This window comes from Camelus bactrianus, chromosome 9, assembly GCF_048773025.1.
Source record: "Camelus bactrianus isolate YW-2024 breed Bactrian camel chromosome 9, ASM4877302v1, whole genome shotgun sequence".
NCBI lineage: Eukaryota > Metazoa > Chordata > Mammalia > Artiodactyla > Camelidae > Camelus > Camelus bactrianus.
Window position 1 is genome coordinate 14511587 of NC_133547.1, and position 22441 is coordinate 14534027.

The 22441-nt window shown below is 36.9% G+C and overlaps 1 pseudogene; it reads right to left on the minus strand.

Annotated features, from left to right (window-relative positions):
- Window positions 1-842: 842 nt before the first annotated feature.
- LOC105065076 (uncharacterized) overlaps window positions 843-22441 on the minus strand; it is a 34029-nt pseudogene continuing 12430 nt past the window's right edge.

The following is a 22441-nucleotide window of genomic DNA, read 5'->3' on the forward strand; positions in this document are numbered from 1 at the left end:
CATTGTGGGTGGTCACAGATTCCAAGAAGTATAACAGGGGGTTGCCAGAGCTTCCACCATGAAGGAGTCTCCAGGAGGCAGTAAAGGAAGTAATGTTATATGGTCATCTGGACTGACTCTGGTGCCTTCTGTTATAAAGGGCCCCCATTCACAGTGGTTTGCAAATGAAGCCATAAATAAGCTAGCAAATAAGTTACTAATATTGGTAAACAGGAATATGTTGCTTCTAGAAGCCAGAGAGACCTAATAGGTGTTGGGCTTGGTTGAGAGTGGTTGGGACTGATAAAGTTAGAAGTTGCCTTTTAACTGCATCAGGATTGGAGTTACCTTCAGCAGACCAGATGAGCCCTAAAAATCTAACTGAGGTGACAGGCCTCTGATTCTATGTGGGGCAAAAGCCATCCCCTCCCAGTAAGCGCAGTGGTAAATGTTTGTTTGTCCTGTGTCCATGTCTGGTGAGTATCCTAACCTGAGAATGTTGCCACACCTGGGAACATAGGGATTCCTGGATCCAACTGAGGTCTTACCAGCAGAGATTATGTACAACAGCCAGGCTACTTAGGTACCCTATGGGCAACTGAGTCAAAATATATAGCATCCTTTCAAGGCTGAATTTGAACAGAAAGGTTGTTGAAATTGGTACTGAATGGAATGTATTAGTCTAATCTATAACAGCAAAGTGTTTGGTATTGGAAGATTGAATGATGTTGGTCATTTCTTCTCCCTACCCCAGCTTTATTAAGGTATAATTGACAAGTAAAATTGTATATATTTAAATATATATTTAAAGTATACAACATGATTATATATATACATATGGTTATATATATATACTTATACACACACACATATATATATAGAGAGAGAGAGAGATACATAGAAATGGTCCCCACAACCAGGTTAACACATACATCATCACATATAGTTATCTTTTTGTGTGTGTATGTGGTGAGAACACTTATGATTTAGTGTCTTAGTGAATTTCAGGTATACAATACAATATTACTAACTTTGGTCACCATGCTATACATTAGATCCCCACAACTCACTCATCTTATAACTGAGAGCTTGTACCTTTGGTCATTTCAGTTTTGTTAGGTCCTATTTTAATGACTGGGGCATTAAGGTTGTAATAATTCACTGTAATGTACCATTCATTCTTTCCAGGTTTAAGACAGGCCAGACTGGGCTGTAAAATGGAGACAGTAGAGATAATCACCTCTTTTCTTAATAGATCATGTTTAATGGACCTCAACCTATAAAGGCCCTGTTTCAGTTTATATTGGCCATATCAACAATTGTAATGGGTTGGGACAGATCCACAAGGTCCCATTTGATAAGACCAACACTAAGGGCCAAGGTTTTAATTTTATTCTAATGGCCACTCAACAGGTAAGAGCATCCATCCTGAAAATGGAAAATCCAAAGAGGGTGTGAGATATGGCCACTGGAAAATGAGGCAGAGTTACTGTGCTCTGAACATTTCTATAGAGCAGAGGCCAATGCCTAGTAGAGACACATGACCAGCAGTCCCAGGCTGAGTCATTTCCCTGAGCCTAGCATCAGTCACAGCTTACGTTGGAACTGAGACACACAATTCTAAGACCCATAGAGATGTATCCAGGCCAAGAGCCTCCTTAGGGAGGGTCCCCATCATGCTACCCCATCTCTAAAAAATTATTATCAGAACTTTTGACTTAAGTTGATTAAATGTATAACCAGGGCTCCGTAGGACACAGCAGATGTAGCACAGAGCAGCACAACTCAAGAGCAGCAGAACCATCTCCCACACTATTTAAAGTGGTTTGTACCCAGTTAGTAAGCAAAGAGCAAGAGAAGAAAGATCTCAAGACAGTGGTGATCACAGCCTAGAGACTGTGCTGCCAGCTACACAAACTTGTGGTCACTCCATGGAGTTGGGATTAACCTCCCTCTCAATTTTACCTTGAATGTTGAGGCTGACACCACACATCAACAGATTTTGAAAGTTTGTTCCAAAAGGGCCTCCTGGGCGGAGTGAGCTCTGTCTGCACAAGCAGGTCTGGAGGGGCTTGAGCAAGACAGAGAGAACAGATCGGCGTTTCAACAATGGGTAGGACTGGATGTAGGATGGAATTTGCAAAATTTAAATTTCCCACTGGCCCCAAAGGATGAGGTACACATAGGCTTTCTTGTCAGCCTTTTTAGATGTAGGGCCAAAGTGGATAGGGAAGATGAGGCTCGAAAGAAATCAGTGGTCATCCAAATGTCAAAACTTGAGTCAGGCTCTTTATTACAGATAGATACTATTACCATCAATAGTTTACCATTTAGTAAAATTAAGCACAAGGAAGTTAAGTAGTTTGCCTAATGTCACATAAATAGTAAATTTTCTCATTCACTACATTCTCTTGTATGAATCTGTAGAATTTTAATAAGGTTTGAGTCATGATAGAAAACTCTTCTACATTATCAGTTTTTTTTCAGTATCAATTTTCTGGTTCTGAACAAATTGAACATCAGGTAAAAGGAACTGGCACATCCACTGTATTTTACTCATGATCCATGACAAATAAGTAGCAAAATGATATTAGATTCTGAATTCTCTGATGTTGAGTAAGGTGTGCAGTCTGTCTGAAGGTCTCCCCAGTTTCCTGACATTCATGGGGTTTCTCACCAGTATGAATGCTATGATGTCAGGTAAGCTCTGAGACACAGATAAAGGCTTTCCCACATTCCTTGCATTTATAGGGCTTCTTGGCAGTATGAATTTGCTGATGTTGAGTAAGTTGTGAGGCACAAATAAAGGCCTTCCCACATTGTGAGCTTTCACAGGATTTCTCACCAGTATGAATTTGATGATATTGGAAAAGTTGGAAACCACCAATAAAGGACTTCCCACATTCTTTACATTCATAGTGTTACATACCAGGATGAATTCTGTGGTGTTCAGTAAGTTGGGAGCCACGAAGAAAGGCCTTTCCCACATTCCCTACACTGATAAGTTTTCTCACCAGTATGAAGTCGCTGATGTTGATCAAGTTGTGAACGCAGTCTGAAGGCCTTCCCACACTCCTTACAACCATAGGGTTTCTCACCGGTATGAATTCTCTCATGTCAAGTGAGTTCTGAGCCACAAATAAAAGATTTCCCACATTCCTTACATTTATAAGGTTTGTCACCAGTATGAATTCTATCATGTCGAGTAAGGTGTGCAGATTGTCTAAAGGCCTTCCCACATTCCTGACATTCATAGGGTTTCTCATCTGTATGAATTCTCTGATGTTGAATAAGATGTGAGCCATGAATAAAAGCCTTTTCACATTCCTTACATTCATAGTGTTTCTCATCAGTATGAATTCTCTGATGTTCAGTAAGATAGGAAAAATGACTAAAGACCTTCCCACATTCCTTACATTTACAGGATTTCTCACCAATATGAATTCCTTGCTGTCCCATAAGTCCTGAGCTACGGCTCATGTGACATTTATGAATGAAGGCCTTGCCACATTCTTTGAATTTATAGAATTTCTCTCCAGGATAAATTTGCTGATGCAGAGTAAGACATATTTGCAGGCTGAAAGTTGGTATTTTTTCATAAGTCATTAACGCTTGCCCCAAATATCCCTCCTGATTTATCTGTTGTGTCTCAAACTACCTTTGCACTCCCAGTCATCTCTGATACTGGAGCCCACAAGGCTATGACTTTTTCCCATAATCATCCATTGGGATGATGTTTCTTCATAGATTTCTTTTTGCCAACACAGTTCATTGGTTTTACATCTGAAATCCAAGTCTGAAAGATAACCAGAAAGTAAACACATGTTGTTTCCCCTTTGGGGAGAAATGAAACTTCTGTGGTAGAAATGGGGGGAAAACTGAAAATAATGTCCATAAGAAGTAAAGATGGTATACATGGCTTTCGATTTGAAAAAGAAGTCAAGAGCATAAACACTTAAGGTGAGGGAGTTTGTTAGGAAAACAGGTTAAGTCAGTAGTTTCCAAATTCAGGTGTAGACAAGAATCACCTGAACGGTCTATTAAAAGATTGGATGTCAGTGTGCCACCTCACATCAAGTAAATAAGAATTTACACCAATATGTCTTGGGTTTCTTATTTTTAAGACATTCAACCAGCCAATTCTAACGTTGTACAAAAGTTAACAACCCTCCCTAAAACTTTGCAGTGGTTTCCAGCTGCACCAGAATAAAATCCAGGACTCCTAATCACAGTTTATGAGATTCTCCATAATCTTTTCTTTGACGTATCTCAACCAAAATCCTATCCAACATCTTCTCAACCCACTTTTCTCCACTGTTCATTATGTGTGAAATATTCATCACTTCAGAGCGTCTGAAATAAGCCCAGTCCGTTACCTTTTCAAAATTTTCCAGACTGTTCAATCTTCTAGAAATTCTCTAAATTTAGTTCTTTGCATGGCTGGCTTCATATCATACTGTAAGTCCCAGGTAAAACTTTACTTCCTTAAAAAGTGTGAGCTAGACAACACTATTTAAATTCACTTCATTCTCTGTCTCATCATAGTATTTTCTCACTTTCAGGTTTTTAGAATTATACAATCACTTACTTAGTCATATGTAATCTTTTTTTTTTTTTTACTGTCAAAGCTCTTAAGGGGCAGGAACAATGGCTGTTTCATTCAACACAAAATAACCAACATTTACTCATAAAAGTTGTTCCATAGATAACTGTTTAATGAATGAGTCACTGGATTAATGAAAAAAGATTACTATAAGGATGATAGGAAATACTATGCAGACATGGAAGTAGGGAGGCACTTAAGAATAGTAATGATCATTTGTGCTTATAGTTATAGAGTAGTTCTACACATCTGTCCCTGATTTTAATATCTCACATCTCTAAAGGATATGTCCCTTACTTCATCACTTCCTTCAGAAACTAAAACAAAATCACAACCAAAACTAGATTATTACATTGTGCAAATAGAAAAATGATACTATATATACCTAACCACCCATCCATCCAGTTGTTTCTCCCTTTACTTCTACCAGTGCTCACTGCCGTTTATGTGTAGTTATGACTGTCTTTTCCTTTTTCTCTATTTCAATTACTATAACGTGGTGCCTATTTTCTTAATCTTCACTTGAATTTGTAGTATTACTCAGCCTTTCTTCCAATACTCAATCTATTTTGTCCCTCCAGGCCCTTTCACAGGACTTCCCTTCCCTCCTTTATGTCCAAGACCACTGTATTTGTACTTACCAGAAAACTGTATTTTTTTTTTTTCTCCAGGCATCATCACAGGACTGAAGGATAACAAAAGGGCTACATAATGTTAAGCAAAGGGACTTGAGAATGTTGGGAGACTAGGATCACCAACTCTTTGGTAGAATAAGGCAGGTAGATTGGAGCGCTAGGAACTATAACAAAGGGTATGCTGGATGGAAACTGAAGGAAATGGAGGACTTTGAATATATCTTGCCACTCCCTTCTGGCCTGTAGTGTTTGTGTAGAGAAATCAGCTGAAAGCCTTATGGGGGTTCCCTTGTAACTCACTCTTTGTTTTTCTCTTGCTGCCTTTAGGATCATTTCTTTATCCTTGACTCTGGCCATCTTGATTATGATATGTCTTGGTGTTCGTCTGTTTGGGTTCTTCCTGTTTGGGACCCTCTGAGCCTCCTGTACTTGGGTATCTGATTCCTTCTTTAGGTTTGGGAAGTTTTCAGTCATGATTTCTTCAAATACGTTTTCAATCCCCTTTGTTCTTTCTTCCCCTTCTGGAACCCCTAGTATGTGTAGATTGGCACACTTTATATTATCCCATAGGTCACTTACATTGTTTTCATTGCTTTTTATTTGTTTTTCTCTCAGCTGTTCTGATTGGGTGCTTTCTGTTGTCCTGTCTTCTAGGTCACTTACTCATTCCTCTGCATTATCTAGTCTGCTTTGCACAGCCTTTAGGTCAGTTCTCATCTCAGCAAATGAGTTTACTAATTCTACTTGGTTCTTCTTTATAGCTTCTATTTTATTTTTGACAAATTTTATATCTCTAAACACTATTTCTTTTAATTCCTTCAGTACTTTGATCACTCCTTTTTTGAAATCTTGATTTAATAGGCCATCAATATCTATTTCCTTGATCATGCTTTCAGGAGATTTCTCTTGATCTTTTAATTGGGAGTGGTTCCTCTGCTTCTTCATATTGCTCATATCTCTCTGTCACTGTGGCCGGTGGGTGGGCGGGTCACTGCCCCTCCCGGTTTTGCAGTCAGATGCTGTGCTCGGGCAAGGCAGGTGGGCAGATCGCGCCCCCTCCAAGCACCGTGGTCAGGTGCTGCGTTCCTGCCAGGAAGGCAGGTGGCCACCTGCCCTCTCCTGGCATCAGTCGCTCCACTGCTCTGTGCAGCTGCCCACTCCGCCTCGGGTTGGCACTCCGTAGGCGGGCTCGGGGAAGACCGCGGAACAGCCCCACCCCTGCTCTGTGCCAAATCTCAGCTCCTTGTTTGTCGTGGCAACGCGAGTTCTCTGAGGTGCCAGGGCAGAAAGATCTTATCTGCCTCAGGCTGTAAACAAGTCTCAGTCCTGCCTAGGAGGTTGCGGAGCCCCTGGGTGTGGATTCAGGGCTCGGCCCCGCCCCCGCCTGGGCACTGCGCACAGGAGGAGATGGCGGCTGTGGCTGAGCCCCACCTCTCTTCTTGAGAGAAGTGCCAGCAATAGCGCTGCAGGTCTGAGGAGACAAAGGCTACGGTGCCCCTCCTCCCAGGGCACACCAGCCTTGTTGCTTTGCTTTTTTCGCAATTTATGGGGGACCGAGGTTGTTCTGCTCCGTATCCTCTCCCAGCCACAGCACGCAGCACCCTGCAGTCTCCGGGGCTGCCTCAGTGCTGCCGCCCCAGTCCTCCACCCGGCTCAGGCAGCCTGTCCTGGCCCCCACCTGCCGGCTCGCATCTCGGGCTCGGTGTCGCAGGGAGTCTTTGTGCCCATTTAACTGAGTTCTGTTGGTCAAGGGGTGCTCGAGGCAGATCTGAGCCTTGGAGGCTCCCCCCCACCCCGTCCCACTGGCCTCTCCGTTGGAGGGGGGAGACCCAGTGAACGAGCGCTATTCATCCTTTGCTGCTCCCTCCCTGTGGGACCGGTCCCACACTGTTTTGTTTTTTCTTCTTTTTTCCTTTTCTCCTACCAGAGTTTTGGCATCTTTGTCTTTCGAAGAGGGCGATGTTCTGTCGGAGTTCAGCAGGTGCTCTGGTTGGCTGAGTGGGTCCGTAGATGTGAGTTTTGGTGTATTTGTGGGAGAGGATGAGCTACAAGCGTCCTTATGCTCCGTCATCTTGCTTCTCTCTTGCTTTCCTTTTTTTTTTTTTTTTTGCATTAAAATAGTTTGCCATAGAAAAATGTAAACTTAAGAAAGTGAAAAAATGTGCCTGATATGACAGTCACTCAGTTTCAACAATTCTCAACTTACAATCTTGTTTATCCACCCACTTCTCATAGCTAGCTCCATAGATTAATTTGAGGCATCTTATAATTTTATCTGTAGGTATTTCCACATGAATCTCTAAGACCAGGACATTTTTGCAAAAACATAACAATGCAGCAGTCACACCTAGAATTTAACAGTAATTCTCTAAGGTCAAATATCCTATTTCCCCAATTGTCTAATTATAAATGTGTATTTTTTAGTTTGAATCAGGATCCATGTGAGGACTACATATGAGACTGGTTGCTATCTGTAAGACTCTTAATTTATAAGATATATAACTAAAGATAAAATACAGCTTGAGTTCAAAGTAATCCTTCCAATTCATCTTCAAGACTGCAGGGTTTTTACTTAATGTTATCAATCTTACATCTATTTCCTTTTTCCCATACTGGAAGTCTCAGTTTTCAAGACTCCAACTAAATTTCTCATTTATTTTATGCCACAGTCTCAGAATAACAATATCAACACTGCGACCACTAATATGTTACTAAAAACAATGTTAGGGTGTTTTTTGTAGTGTCTTTTTCTTAGGATGTATAACCAATGGATACACATTTAGATTGAATTGTTTCCTTTTTCTTTGGGGATTTTTCTAAAGTTAATATTGTTTTATAATTGTGTATGATATTTATACAGTTCCCAACTCAAATCTACCAAAAAGTATAGTGAAAGAAGTACTCTTCATTCTATTCCTTTCCCTCTGCTTGTAGATAACAATTAAACACTTTATCTCTATTTCATTTCCTCTCTGATCTTTATTATTTCCTTCCTTCTGCTGACTTTAGATTTTGTTTGTTCTTCTTTTTCTGTTCTTCTAGGTGATAGTACATTAGGTTGTTGAATTGAGGTTTTTCTTATTTTGTGAGGAAAGCCTGTATCACTATGACTGTATCACTTAGGACTGCTTTTGCTGTAGCCTATAGATTTTGTATGGCTGTGTTTTCATTGTCATTTGTCTCAAGGTACTTTCTGATTTCCTCATTGACACATTGGGTTTTTTGTAGCATGTTGTTTAGTCTCCATGTAATCATTTTTTCCTCTAATTTTTCTTTCTGTGGTTGATTTCTAGTTTCATGTCATTTGAAAAGATCAATCAATGATGCTTGAAATAATTTCTATCCTCTTAAATTTTTTGAGTCTTATTCTGTGTCCTAGTATATGGTCAATTCTAGAGAATGTTCCATGCATGCTTGAGAAGAATGTGTATTCTAGTTTTTTTTTTTTTTTAGATGTAGTGTCCTATAGATAATTAAATCTAACTGTTCTATTTTTCATTTAGAATATTTATTGCCTTATTTTTAAAAACTGTTTAGATAAATAACAGCATATTTTAATATAATAATCAGTGTTTAGCCTTAGTTCTCTAATTTTGATTTATGATACATAAACACTCGAACATGCACACATCCATATGTTTTATCTACACAGTCTTTCACTATGTATACCATTTAAATTATTCTCTACTTGGGGACATATCTTTTCATATTTAGACAAGTTTATATTTTTACCTAATGGTTAGTTTTAGCCTAATATATTTATATAATAACAGTTGTCTTCCTCCTCTTTTGCTATTACCTATTGGTTTCCTAATATGAGAAATATAAAAAATAATTATTAACCTCTCTTTCCTTCCTCTGATTTGAAAGACTTACTCCCTGTTAATATCTGTAAGGCAATTTACAAGCTTATTGTACCTTCCGTATACCCCCCATTCTCATCCTGCTTGGATAATTGTAACTACATATATCTACTAAACAATGTAAGTAATAATACTATACTCTCTCCCTTAATACCACTACTTGGTATTAGAGATACAGGTTATTATATACTTAATGCTAACTCCAGTCCTAGGTTGATGTCTCTCTACTTCCATTGTCTGAAGCTTGTTTTCTGGTTGAGTCCTTGGGAAAAGGTTAGGGGAATAATACTCCCTGAGCCTCTGCATATATATAACAACTTGGCTAGGTATCAAATTCTTAGTTCAAAATGTATATCTTTGTATAACTTAAATAGAAAAATAGACATTGTCTTCCAGAATAAAGCTTTGTGGTAGAAAGGCCAGATAATCTGATTTTCCTTTCAAGTGACTTGGTCTTTATGCTTGCATGACAAAGTTAAGATTTTCCTGGACACATGGTGTTCTTTTTTAAAATACAGCGTCAGTCCTTTGTTCTTAGTTTTAGTTCTCTTTCATCATTTTTGGCAATTGTTCTGTTTCATTGCACTCTTGTTGGACCTCTTTAATGAAGATCTTGGTCTTCCCTGCCTATCTTCTATATCTATCATTCTCTCTAACCCCTTTTCTCTCCTCCTTCCTTTCTTCTTGATTTTGAAATTTTTTCCTTTCCATCTCCTATTTCTCCCAAGGCATTATCTGTCACACATTTTAATTTTTATTTTCCTTCTAGTTTGGTCTTCACCTCTGAAATTTTTTGTTTTATTTCTAATTGTTTCCTGATTCTGTCACCATCTTTTCAAACTTCTTCTCCAATTGCCTCATATCTGAGTTTTTCTAATTCTGTTGTATTGCTCTTTTAGAGTATCTACCGTTCTCTGAAATTTTTAGCTAGTTTTGAAACATCATGACAGTTTGTTGATATGGCTTGCTGGTGTGCCTTTCACTGTTTATAGGAATGTTTTATTCTTTACTCTCTTTTAAGTCTGTGTAAGGTTAAACTAGTATTTTCCTATTACTTATATTTAAGCTGTTTAAATTAACATACAACAAAGTTTTCTTGTGCACAGTTCTATGAATTTTAATGCATGTAGAGATTCACATGACTACAATAATGATTCAGAATAGTTCTGTCACCCTCCAAAAATTCCCGTGGCTATCATTTTATACTCCCTTCCTCCCTTAGTCCGTAATCTCTGGTAAACACTGATCTGTTCTCCATCTCTACAATCTTTTTTTCATTTTCAGATTGTTATATAAATGAAATCACAAAGTATGTAACCTTTAGAGATTTTTTTCCCATTCAGCTTAATGCCCTTGAGATCCACGCCAAGTTCCTTCATGTACTTATAGTTTGTTCCCTTTTATTGCTGAGTACTGTTCCACTGTGTGGGTATGCCATTCATATGTTGAAGGACATTTGGGCTGTTTTCAATTTTGGGCAATCATAAACAGAGCTACCACAAATGTCCATGTATAGGCTTTTGTGTGAATATAAGTTACCATTTCTATAGAGTAAATAGAAGTAGGACTGTTGTTTAACTTCGTAAGAAATTGCCAAACTCTTTTCCAAAGTGTCTGTACAATTTTGCATCCCTTCCAACAAAGTATGAGAGTTCCAGTTGCTCAGTATCCTTGACAGCACCTGGCACTGGCAATATATTTTATTTTAGCCATTCTAATAGGTGTGTAATAGTATCTCATCATGGTTTTAATACACATTTTCCCAATGGTGAGTAATGTTGAACACCTTTTCATGTGTTATTTGCCATCCTTGCATCCTCTTTGATGAAGTTCTGTTCAAGTCTTCCTCTGACTTACAGGTTATCTAGAGGTGTGCTGTTTCATTTTGAAGTGTTTGGAGGTTTTCCTCTTTGTAAATTGATTTCTTGTCTAATCCCATTACGTCAAAGAAATTATATGGTTTCAGTTCTTTTAAAGTTTGTTTTATGCTCCACGATATGGTCTGTTTTGGTGAATGTTCTTTGTACATTTGAAAAGACAGTGTATTCTAGTACTGTTGGCTAAAGTATACTATAAATGTTGATTATATCCTTTTGCATAATTGTGTTATTTAGTTCTTCCATATACTTGCTAATTTTCTGTCTACTAATTCTATCAATTACTGAGAAAGTCATGTTGAAGTCTATATAAAATTGTGGATTTACCTATTTCTCCTTTCATCTCTGTCAGTTTTTGTTTCATGTATCTTGGAGCTCTCTTGTTAGGTACATACACATTGAGGATTAGGTCTTCTCAGTGAATTGACGCTTTCATCACTATATAATATCCTTCTTTATCTCTGGAATTTTCTTTGCTCTCTAGCCTTTGTTTCCTGTTAATATAACCATTCAAGTTTTTTTTTTATTACTGTTTGCATAGTATATTTTTCTATCCTTTTACTTTTAATCTACCTATATTTGAAGTGAGTTTCTCATAGATAGCATATCCTTCAGTCATGTATTTTTATCCATTTGGACATTCTGTGTCTTTTAATTGGTGTACTTATTAGTCTATTTGCATTTAATGTAATTATTGATATGTTTGGATTCAGGTGCACTATTTTGTTACTTATTTTCTATGTGTATCCTGTTTTTCATTCCTCTTTCCAATTTCCTGCCTTCATCTGCACTGACACCTTTTTTTGGCCCATTACCCTTTTCTTTTTAATGGTGGTAAAATATACATAACATAAATTTCACTATCTTAACCACTTTTAAGTGTACATTCACAGTTTTAAGTATACATTCACATTGTCTTGCAACCAGTCTCCAGAACTTTTTCATCTTGCAAAACTGAAACTCCATACTCATTAAACAAACAACTTCCCATTTCCTTCTCCCCACAAGCCCTGGCAACCACCATTCTACTTTCTATCTCTGAGTCTAACTATTCTATATACCCTAGAAAATAAAATTATTCAGTTTGTCTTTTTTTGTTACTGGCTTATTTCACTTAGCATAATGGCCTCAAGTTTCATCCATGTTGTAGTATATGTCAACATTCCTTCCTTTGTAAGGCTGAATAATATTTCATTGTATGTTTATACTACATTTTTATTCATTCATTTGTTGACAGACATCGGGGTTGCACCCACACGTTAGCTATTGTGAATACTGCCGCTGTGAACGTGGTTGTACAATACCTGTTTGGGTCCCTGCTTTCAGTTCTTTTGGGTATATACCAAAAAATAGTATTCCTGGATTATATGGTAACTGAACACTTTTTAGTGTTCCATTTTAATTCTCTTACTCATTTTTAATTGTAATTAGTGTTATTCTATACTTAGGAGGAAGAGTTGGGCCAGGGTAGATTTTATAGCTTCATATAGCGTTAGATCTCCCTCTCTGTGGTTTTCTATGAGTGCTCAAAACTGTAGTCTTAAATTTTAACATCTTGAAATCTCCTCTGCTCCCCTCTCCCACTTTTAGACTACCTTCTTCCTTTGCCTGTATCATCCCTGTCCTGTTCTTCAATTTGGATTCCACTACCAGAAATGTCTCCTGAGTAGTAGGTGTTGTCCTAAAAGGCACCTGTGGTTTGGTTTCTAGAGTTTGTGGGGCCCAGGCTGCTCTAACACCTTTAGCTGTGCTGTGTTTATGTTGCATTTACCTGCCTCCGGGAGGATGCCTTCTGGTCCCAGCTGCTGCTCTCAGAACTGGCCTGCTGTACTTTCTAGTGAGTAAATTTACAAGTTGAGGGTTCTCTTCTAAGAGCTATCAGACAGTCCCTTGCTTTGCTTCTACTTCATTCCACAAAGCTGCAGACACCAAAAGGGTCTTAGGGCTGTCAGTTTATTCCCAATTAATCTCCTTTTAGGGTTTGAGGGGAAGACTTGTCACTTACCTTTGATGTAGATGTTACTGTGGATTTGTATTTTGCTCTCTTAATTTCTCTTCTTTGGTTTGTTTGTTTTGTTTGGTGGGAGATGGGAAGGATTGAAGGAAAGCAAAGACATTATACATCCACTTCCACCATTTTCCCGGAATTCTCTTCCACTTTTGAAAAAGCCATCTCAATCAGGAATAGTTTTTACTTCATAACGCCACTGAAAAACCACTCTTTCTAAGACTACCAAAACCCTCCCATTTGTTAAGTCTGCTGGTCAGTTACTGTTGTTGATCTACTGTTACATCCACAGGTACCTTGGTCATTTTCCTACTTTGCTCACCAGTCTTTCTCATTCTCCTTTAAGATACCATCTAGGGTAATCAACCATCTCAGTTTGCCTGGGATTTTCCCGGTTTTAGCACTGAAAAGCCCCACATCCTGGAAAACTCCAGACTTGGGCCAACCAGGACATCGGTCAACCTAATGTGCCATCCTCCTTTCCTGACTTCTAAGTGGAGGAAGGTCTCAGAGCACAGTCTTCGACCCTCTTCTCCTCTCAGTATTTAACTCATTTATTAAGTGATCTCATAGCTTAATGAACTATCCGTATGCTGACGATTCCCAGCTCTACCCTCTCCACCCTGCCAGAAGCTCACATATCCAACTACTATTGATCCAGTTGGCTCAATCTTCTAAAAAATAAAATGCTGAATCTAATAATTTCTCAAGATTTCTACTGTTAACATCATTAAGTGTCAGCAAATTTTTTCTTAAAGGGCCAGAGAGTAATAAGTATTTTAGGCCTGCAAGCCACAGTCTCCATCGCAACTACTCAACTTGGCTACTGTAGCACAAAAGCAGCCAAGGACAACATATAAATGAATAGGTGTGGCTATGGTCCTTTGAAACTTTACTTACAAAAAACAGGCAGCTGGCTCACAGGCCATACATAGTTTGCTGACCCCTAGTCTAACCTATCATCATCGCACGTGTGAATTACTAACCCAGCATCCTAACTGGTCACCTTCTTCCTACTTTTAGCTTCATTAGTAGTCAAAGTATTTTTTTGTTAAATACATACAAAAGCGCGTGTTTTTGTGCATTTGTATATTCATATATTAAAAAGGTATGAAGAATAATGTACACCATATATCCATTACTAAGCTTAAAAAAAATGAAAATGAATATATGCATATTCATGTATGAATGACGCATTGTGCTGTATACCAGAAATAGACACAACATTGTAGACTGACCATACCTCAATAAAAATTTTTTTAATAAAAACTAAAACATTACAAATATTATTGATGCTTCCTGAATATCCCTCCTAAAACAAACTGTTCTCACTTTCCTGTATAGGCAACCACTATTTTGAATTTTGTATTTCTAATTCCCTTTCGATTACTGTTTTACTATATATATGTGAATTCTTATGTAAAATACTACGTAGTATAACCAAATATGAACACTATATAAATAGCATCATACTACTGGTATTCTATGACTTTTATGCTCAACCTGATATATTAGCTATAATTTGTTCATTTCATGATACTGTGGTTATTTTGGCATACAATAGAAATTGTATGATTTATTGATATATTCTGCTGTTGATAGACATTTAGATTATTTATAGTATTTTGCAAAACATCACTGGTTTGCAAAATACTGATATTCTTACTAGTCTCCCATTGTAACCTCTGCTTTTAGCAGTATGCTACACTATTTCTATTATGAAAAGTAGTCTTGTGTTGCAAAACCCCTAAAGGCTGGATATGTCAAAATAAACATATCTTTAAACTTACCGCTGAGTTTTCAAGAAAGTGAGGGAAAGTCCCTAGAGACAAAAGCAATATAAACAGACAAAACACAGAAAGGAAAACTGAAACTGGAGTGGCAAGCAAATCTGAAAACTGAAACTTTCTTGGGGAGAAATCCCAACAGAAACCAAGAGCTCTGTGGGTTAATATCCACATGAGGGAACAAGGTTAAGCTTCAGAACTGTGCAAGGTGAAGAGCAAAACTTGAGACCACAGCATAAAACCCAGATCTTAAAAACAGTGATATGGGGGAAAAGTCTTCTGCTAGATAAGGGACTAACAGGTAAATCTGCTTTCCTTGGCCATGGTTCTAGATTTGACCACCACCAAAAAAAGTCTCACCTGCAAATTAATATTTAAGATCTGCCCTCACATAGGACTGGGGTTCAAATTTACGCTCCCTGTGATGGACACCTCAAGCTGAGATATTAAAGAGTAGCCCTGGTCTCTGGTAGAAACAAGTAAATAATCTTCTAGAGGAATGCTTCGAACCCAGATCCGTCAGTACTCCCACCTATCAAATTAAGACACAAAGAAATTCACAATCAAAAGTAACCAAGGACTAGCAGAAATAAGTCACCATGTATGAGCATTAGCAGAGGTAACAAAACAGAAGATTTAGGCCACCAGCCACTTAAGATACTGAGAGAGATAACAGAAACTCACTAAATATATACATATATTGTTTTGTTTGTTTTTAAGATGGAGTCAAAAAAGTGAGAAAATACCCAAGTATCAACAGGTATACCAAGTACCCAGATCTTGATTTCTAATAATATTCTCCAATAAATGGAACCAGGGCTATTTCAAGAAATTGTTGATTCTAGGGCTGGAAGAGTAAATACACAGGAGGAGTCTGGAGCATCTTGTATATCAGAAGTAAGGAAACCCACAATGATAGGGTACATCAAAGGGACACTGAAATCCCTTGAAAGAGCTCCCAGTGGTCAAAACTGGAACAATCTGAGCAACAAATAATAAAGTAGCATTAAAATTGTAACTCAAAACATAAAACAAATATTCACGAGTCCATACTGAAAAAAATAAAATATTGAATAAATAAACGGAGAAGAATAGACAAATCTCCTGTGTAAAAGAATTCTAAATAACTTATGTAGATACTCTGCCCCAAGGAGGTGGAACATAATTCCCATTCCTTAAGTGTGGATTGTGCATAGTGTCTTCCTTCCAAAAAGTGTAATATGGAAAGGGGGGGAAAAGTAACTTTACAGCGGAGAAACCTGACAAACACTACCTCGGCCAGGTGAGCAAGGTTAACGTCATCAGTGTTATGTTACCATGTATGGAACCATGATATTACGTGATGAGAATGGCACTTTACCTCTGTGGTTTTCCTCCCAAAAAACCCATAACCCCAGTCTAATCATGCAGAAAGTACCAGACAGGTCTCAATGAGAGACAGTCTATAAAATACTTGACCAGTACTCCTCAAAACTGTCAAGGTCATCACAAACAAGGGAAGTCTGAGAAACTGTCACAGCCAAGAGGAGCCTAAGGAGACATGATAACTAGATGTGTGTGGTATCCTGGATGGGATCCTGGAACAGAAAAAAAAAGGACATTAGATAAAAACTAAGGAAATCTGAGTAAAGTATGGGCTTTCATTAGTAATAATGGATCAATATTGGTTCATTATGACAAATGTACAAATGAAAGATGTTAATAATAGGGGGAACAGTGTGGGGTATATGGGGACTCTCAGTACTTTCTTTACAGCTTTTCTGTAAATTAAAACTAAAAGTTTATTTTTTTTTTAAATGAGAAGGTAACAACTGATTGGCAAAATGACCAGGCAAAATTTTTTTTAAAGATCCAAATGGAACTTCTGAAAATAAAAAGAAAAAAAAATGAAATAACTGAAATTTAAAAGTCAGTGGATGAAAAATGTGACAATGAATATATATATATGTTCATGTATAACTGAAAAATTGTGTTCTACACTGGAATTTGACACAACATTGTAAAATGACTATAACTCAATAAAAAAATGTTAAAAAAAAAAGTCAGTGGATGAATTGGAAATACGAGAATGGAGTCATAACATGTTTCTTAAAAATACTTCCTAGTCTCATCCACTGAAGACTTCCTAGTCTCATCCACTGAAGTCTTAGAAACAGTGACCAGCCCAGCAGCTTGAGCAGGCTAATGACTAGTCTGCTGTCTCTAAGTACCATTTCCCACTCCAAAGAATTAGGGCTCCTTGGAGCATCTCTGGGACAGGGCAAAAAATGTATATTATGAGCTTGGAGCAAAGTGCCATATTAGAAAAACAAAAAAGCTATCAAAACTTCCTAGGATCATGTCAAAAGGACTCAGAAACCAATTTGAAGAGGTTCCCACTGGTCAAAGATGGGACATTTTGAGTATAAGTTTGATAACTGATGAAGCACAAAATATTTGTTAAATCTATGAGTTTATAATGATAATTTTTAAATTATTTGGTAATTTTTAGAGGATGAAATCAAGAATGGCTGCTAACACTACAAGAGAAACAATTGGACATAAGCTTCCTGATAAAACACACAATACTAATACAGCTTGTTTATAGAAGTAAAGGGAATGAAGTGGAGAGAAGTACATGTTAAATAACAGGAAAATGATCCAGTTTCTTTAGCACATAAATTACAGGAAAGAGAAAGAAAAGAATCAACAACAAAATCTCACTGGACTGATGAAGTAGCAAATCAGATACAACTCATGAGAGAATCAGTGACTAGATGACGGCTCTGAAGAAGTTTCATATCACATAATATATAGAGAAAAAGAGACTGGAACTATGAAAGTGAGGTTCAGAAGCGTGAAGAAAAGACAAAGATCTTATCAGTCTTCCAAAAAAGAACAGGAATGAAACTATAGTCAAAGATGTAAAAGCTAAAATTTATTCAGAACTGACGAATTTTTCTTTCTGGAATCATTTGAATTTTTTTCTAAAGTATATGCTTAGAAGTTTCTTTCTGTTCATGGTTAATTCTTAATTCTGTTCATCTGAAAATGTCTTTATTTTACCTTGGATCATTTTCAGATAAACAGAATTATAAGAGTTTCTCAAGAACAAAAAGAAACTTCTAAGGATTTACTTTAGAAAAAAATGAAAATGATCCCCGAAAGAGTAACTAAGAAGAAAATGTAAGAGATTGGAAAATGTAAAGAGTCAATGTGTGTAATAAAACAGTAATGTTTACCTAATAACATTAAAATTCTGAATAATAGCAGCATATGAGCCAGAAAATGGGGGACTGAAATTATAACATTTCTTAAATCTATAATTGCTTGAGAATAGTATGATAAAGATACTGATTTACACTTTAATTACGTATGATGAAATTTCAAGAATAAGAACTAAAAGAAAAGGGAAAAGACTAACAAACTGTGCTTGCCATGGGCCAGGAACTGCTTTACACATATGAACTAATTTTAATTTTTTTTATTGAAGTATACTCAATTTATAATGTTGTGTCAATTTCTGGTGTACGGCACAATACTTCAGTCATATAGGAATACAACATATATTTATTTTCACATTCTTTTTCACCATAAATTACTACAAGATATTGAACATAGTTCCCTGTGCTATACAGTATAAACTTGTTTATTGAACTAATTTTAATAAATCTCAAGAATCCTATGAGTAGGTATCACTACCATCTATGTTTAGAATGAGAAAGCAGAAGCCCAGAGAGGATAAGTGAGTCGCCAAAAATCATAGCTATTAAATGGCAGAGCCAATGACACAAGCAAAGGCAACAAAAGCAAAAATAAACAAATGGGACTACACCAAACTAAAAGGATTCTGCACAGCAAAGGAAACCATCAACAAAATGAAAGGCAATCTACTGAATAGTGGAAAATATGTAAATCATATGTCTGAGGTTAATATCCAATTAACCCAGGACCTTGTGCATGCAAAGCAGTAGCTCTACCACGGAGCTATATCCTCTCCACCCTCCAAAAAATATATTAAAAAAAAAATGACACAGCCAGGATTTGAATACAAGCAGTCTGGCTCCAGAGTCTGTGCTTTCAACTTCCTAATCAGTAGAGTAAAAATAAACACTGGAATAAATTTTATTTTTTAAACTTCAAATCCAAATCAACCCAAAACAGTACAAAATGAAACAAACAACAAAAAATAAAAACAGAAGAAGTACGATAAATAGCACAAAGTAAAATGGTTAACAAGTTCAAATACATCAGTAATTTGAATAAACGAAACAGTTAAGGAAAGAGAATACTCCAGTCTCATCAAAAGAAAAAATAAATACATGAAGACAGAAAGTTGAAGTTAAAAAAAAAAAAAAAGCAACAACAGCTACTCCTAGAGGGATCAGAGGTGATGTACTTACTATATTATATGAAATGAGTTTTCAACAAAAATCTTAAGACACACAAAAAACCAGTAAGTAGGACCTATTCATAAGGGGGAAAAGCAGTCACTTGAAATTGTCTCTCAGGAAGCCAAGAAGAGGACTTCAAAGCAGCTATTATAACAAAAGTCCAAAAAAACTAAAGGAAATCATATTTAAGAAGTAAGGAACAATGACTCATTAATTAGAGAATATCAATAAAAATTATACAAACAAACCAAATGGAAATCCCAGAATTGAAAAATTCACTAACTGAAATGAAAAATTCACTAGAGGAGATCAACAGTAGATGTGAGTTGATGGAAAAAAAATTCAGTGAACTTGAAGGTAGAGTAACAGAAATTGTACAATCCGAAAAACAGAAAAAAGAGACCTGTGAGACATGACCAAGTATAGCAACATGCATGTAATGGGAGTCCCAGAAAAGGAAGAGAGAAAAGGGCAGAAATGACATTTGAAGAAACATACCACGTTAGATGAAAAACAATCTACATTTCCAAGTTCAGTGAACTCCAAATGGGATAAATACAAACAGATCCACACTAAGTCACATCCTAGCCAAACAGTTAAATACAAAGAGAAAACTTTGAAAGCAACAGGAAAAAAAAAAAAAATACTCAACATGTATATGGTGAAATGACAATAAAATTAACAGCTAATTTCTCATCAATAATAATAGAAGCCAGAAAACAGTAGAATGAAATACTTGAAGTGCTGAAAGAGAAGTGTCAACCAAGAATCCTCCATCAAACAAAACTATCCTTCAAATATAAAAGTGAAATAAAAACATTTCCAGATAAAAACTGAAAAAAATGTGTTGTTAGTAGGCCTGCCTTGCAAGAAATAATAAAAGAAGTTCTTGAGGCTTCTTGAGAAGAGACCAAATGGTAACTTGAATCTAGATGAAGAAATGAACATCCCTGGTAATCATGTAGGTCAGTATAAAATGCAGTATAAATATGTAATATTTTCTCTTAACTAATTTAAAAGGCAACTGCATAAAACAATTAGAGAATTGTATCACTGGGCTTATGGCATATAAGATGTAATATATATGACAAAAATAATACAAAGGGTAGAGGAGGAGGAGGAACCTATATTTGGAGCAAGGAGATGACAACAGAAAGTAACTTGAATCCACAGGAAAAAAATGAAGAGTACCAGAAATGGTACTCTTGTGCATGCAGAATTAAATGTTTTATTTTAATTACTTTATGAAGTTCAATTTAAATAGCCACATGTAGCCAGTGGCTACTGCATAGAACAGCACAGCCCCAGAGGATTTTCTATTCACAGTGGGTGGCAACAATCTGTTAATCCCTTCATGTAAAAAATTTAAAGCTTAAATTATGATTCATGCCTTCTGGGTTTATTATGGATGAACAGTAAGGCAGATCTCCAAATAGGAGACCCATTTTCAAAGAAAATGCCTGGCCCTGACATCAGAAAATGGGTGGAAAAAAATCCATAATTAAATGATTTCAGTTAAAATAAAATGGTTGTGGTATATCACACTTTTTCACTTTGCCCTTAACTTTTAGGTAAGGCGACAGTTAATACCTGGCTGAATTGATTGATTAAATCAGCTTCCCTGGATCATGCATTTCTGTGATAGAATGTCAGGAGCTTTAAAAGGTTTAAACTTTTTTGGCCCAGAAATCTCACATCTTAGAATCAAATATGAAAATACTCATCTAAATAAAGATACATCAGAGTAGTAATTTTAAATGGAAGAAACTGTGAAAAGCAACGTATACATTTAATAGTACTTAAATGTATGAAGTCTGGTACTTGCTTTAAAATACTTCAGGGGTGGGGGATGCAGAGGTCAATGGGGATAGCTGAAGTGAGAGCAAAAACATGTTGATAATTGTTGAAGCTAGGAAATGAATTCATGGGATGTCCACTCCACTGTCCGTAAAAAAGTAAAAAAGTGTTAAAACACATTTGTAATATTCTGTGAAAAAAACTAAAAATCATCTATATCCTACAATTAGAACACTTTTTAAAATGGATAGTGTTCCCGTTACTTAAAAGCACATTTTTAAAAAATAAAAAGCCTTATCTTTTCTCATATTGCAAAAGAAAATTCCCATCAGCCTTTGCTACTTACAACCCAGTCTCTGCCCACTTTAGAATGTCACCAAGTTATTTGAAAATGGATGTCTCGCTTTTCCTGGACATCTAAATCTTCTACAGTTACTATCTTCAATCACTTCTGTGTGCTTTTTCCTCCTAAAAGCAGGCATATCCTTTTCTCCCAGCACTCTCCCATATTTATATCTTTAGCTCTTTATTCTCAGCACCATGTTAGAAGTCTTATAGTTGAGTCTATTTTCAGGAATTTATTTATGGCCATATTCTAGACCCTTTATTAGACTATCTCTTAATAGTATATATATGAAAAAAAATTTTTTTAATTTATGTATTTATTATTTGTTTACTTGTCTCTTGTTTTTTTGGGGGGAGGTAGTAATTAGGTTTTGGGTTTTTGTTTTTTTTTCATCGAGGTGCTAGATTAAACCCAGGACCTTGTGCAAGCTAGGCATGCACCCTACCACTGAGCTGTACCCTCCCCCACAATAGTTTATATACTTTAACTCCCACCTACCAAGAAAAGAAGACACATGAATTTTTTTAAGTTAACAGATGCTGATTAAAAGTCAATGAATATCCATTAATGCACAGAATTGCTGCATCAAAGCAAAACTAGTCAGGAAAAAAAAGGTCAGTTATCAGTAGGAAAAATGAATAGTAGGCCTTAGAAATGCACTTTAGGAGATTTAAAAAAAAACACACACACAAGTTTAAATTTAAAAGGGAAAGAAGTGGATCCAAGTTATGTGATATAGGATGGCTCTTAAAGAAAAAGGGCTTTGAAATGGGAGGGAATTATGACAGATGAATCGCACAGAGGGTACAGGTGGGGTAAAAGGGGAGGACTTCACTTTTTTCCATGTGTCTTAAGCCTTTTCTTCACAGCCCTTGGATGGGCCTTCAAGGGAGAGATTCCTCAGTCAATACCTTTAAAGTGCTGACCTCCCTCACCAGCTGGGCTCTTAACTGCAGCGCCTTTCCCCGTCTGTTCAATCTGCTCACCTGGGCGCCATCCTCCCGCCAAGCTCCTCAAAACCATCCAGGGCTCCTTCCCTTGCTCCAGTAAGAAAATCACATCAGGCTTAGGAATAGAGAGTCCTGTTTGTAAGAAAAATAATGAGACATAATCATGCTGTTCCTGAATTCAAACCCAGTCCTCAAGAAAACTGGCAGCTACATGAAGGACAAG